Source organism: Cynara cardunculus (genome assembly GCF_001531365.2).
Source record: "Cynara cardunculus var. scolymus isolate 2C chromosome LG 3, CcrdV1, whole genome shotgun sequence".
Taxonomy (NCBI): domain Eukaryota; kingdom Viridiplantae; phylum Streptophyta; class Magnoliopsida; order Asterales; family Asteraceae; genus Cynara; species Cynara cardunculus.
The window spans coordinates 6187482-6190345 of record NC_037530.1 but is presented as its reverse complement, the minus strand read 5'-3'; positions in this window follow the sequence as shown (position 1 = coordinate 6190345).

Genomic DNA, 2864 nt, shown 5'->3' with positions numbered 1-2864 from the left:
GGGTTTAAGAGTTTTAAGAGTTTTTAAGAGTTTTAGCCAAATGTTTTATAATATAGTATAGATGTATATATTTTTTTTATGATCAGTTCATTGTTCAAAAGGTTTTTTCTCTTTTTGGATAGATTCGTGTTGCAACCTAGGAATAATATTAAGAGTTTGGGCTTAGGGGCAGTTTACAAAGTCACATTACTTTACCAAACGAATATGACAAATACGAAGAATCTATTTTCCTGGTAAGAGTGAAGTAATGACAGAAAGTCTTACCTAGTAAGCGAAAGCGACGACTCTTACCACAGTTAGCTCTTACTGGGAAAGTTTTGTTGCATACGATGTTGTTTAAATGGATTAAAATCTTACCTGGCAAATAAGCAATAAAGCTGAATTTTACCGATAAGTTTTTACTCAGTAAAAAGTGGCTATTAGTAAAAAATGTTTGGTGGAAAGTAGTTTTGTATCTTTGAATAACCTAATATAATGTTTGCGGTTTGATAAATCTCAATCGGACCCAACCGAAGAAAAACTACAACCCAACCGAACCTAAACCGTGCGGGTTGGGTTGGGTTGGCCGGGTTGAAACTTTGGTATATCGTTTTACAATCTAGCTAGATGTTTGTGTTTAAACAAGGTTAAATCAAAATTATAAGAAATAAATAAAGCTAACAAACTCAAAAAAGAAAGTTGAAAGCTCATGCAAATAAAATTGTAAATTTACGGTTAAAGTTACAATATAATTTTGAATATAACTAATTATGGATGGTTTAATGTAGGGGTGCTCATGGGTTGGCTTGATCGGGTTGAGGACATATGAACAACTCAACCCAATGTTTGTGGTTTGGAAAAATCTTAACCCAACCCAACCCAACTCATACGAGTTGGTCGGGTTGATACTTTGGTATATTAAAATATTCTTCTAACCTTGAATATGTTATTTCTCTACTCATAATATCTTTTTCATCATCAACCATTTGATACAACTTATTCATATTTCTTACGTATATCACATTCAGTTAATGTTTCCAATTTACATATATATGTTTACAGTTATTGAATGAGTTATATAGAGATATGAATAGATTGAAAATATGTATATATGAAAAGCATACATGATAGTGTAATTGTCTAATGTATATATTAATAGAAATTCAACAATCATATTAAATCCAAGAAATAAAAGAGTATCGGGTTCATCGGGTTGGGTTGGGTTCAAATAATAGTAACCCAATCTCAACTCAATTCCTATGGTTTGACAATTTTACAACTCGATTAGACATCGGGTTGCTTTAGGTTGAGTTATTTCGCGTTGGATTGGGTTGATCGGGTTGGTCAGGTTAGTCGGGTTTTTGAGCACCCCTAGTTTAATGTACATATGTTAATCAAGAACTTTAAGAACCATATTAAATCCATAATATAAAAAAGGCATCGGGTTCATCAAGTTGAGTTGGGTTCAAATGCCCCTAATCCAATTCCAACCCAATAAATACAGTTTAGCCTAATTTTTTATCAACTATGTGTCAAATTATCTCATATTGAACTTTTTTTGAATTGGATTGACCGGGTTGGTCGGTATTTTCACACAATAATCGAGTTCGCAGTGTTGGGGACCTTGGGAACAATAAGCATGTACAGTGACATTAATTTTCACACAATTTATATTTTTTGGTCCCCTTAAATTATTAATTTGGCTCATAAATTATTATGATCATCGATTTTTATAAAATCGTAAATTGAAACTTTTTTACGATCATTCAAAAATTCTAGTGGATTACGAATAATATATATATATATATATATATATATATATATATAAATTAGAAGAGTATTCGTACAATGCAGTGGGATATATCTCGATTTTAGAGTTTTTTTTTTTTTGTTGTCTTAATCGATGTTATAATACGGTTTTATGTGGTTTTAAGAAAACAATAATGTTTTTATTTTTGAATAAATCATAAAAAATAAAAAAAATACTAATATTAATACCAGACTAACTATTTAAAAGTTCTCGTTTTTTTGTGTATTTCCTTAATTCATTTTTTTATTTTTGGTTTAATAATATAATTTTTTATAAAAATAATAATTAAATATATTGTTAGAACTCAATAACTATCCTAATTATATTTTAGGTTTTTTATATTTAGAATAAAATGTTGATCTGAAGTTAGTATAGATTCAAACATAAAGCTTTAATAAGTTGTACTTACGCATAATTTACTTGTAGTTTTGAATTTTAAGTAAAATGCATCAATAAACAATATTTCATGCATAAAAAATGATTTTTAAGAGATTGAGTCAAATGCTTTATAACATAGTATAAATAAATAAATATATATATATATATATATGAATGATAAAATAAAATATTTGAAAATGTTTTATAAATAGATTAATATAAGACAAGCATTGGGTTTAATTTTAGACCTTTTTGTATATTGATGTATTTATAGACGAACTTCGTGTGAAACAAATTGATGTTGTTGGTAATCAACTTTTTTACTTAAATAAAAATAAATTAAAAAAATGATACGAATATTTTTCATATATAATTTATAAAAAAAGAAAAAGAAATTGTAGTTAATAATAAAAATGGGATTGCCATTAAGTAGGAATTTATAAGATGTTGTGGAGTCATGTGAGGATAGGGTGGCATCAAAGTCCCAAAGCTTCGCTGTCCCACGACTTTTTTCTTTTTCTGAATGATATATGCATGCATTTATGCACATTTAAAAAACTAATATATATATATATATATATATATATATATAGGGAAGGGTTCAAACGAGAACCCCTGTGATTTACGAGAATGCGAGAACAACTCAATAACCATATATTGTGATAAAAAATAAAATTAAAAGATTTTTAAAACTAAA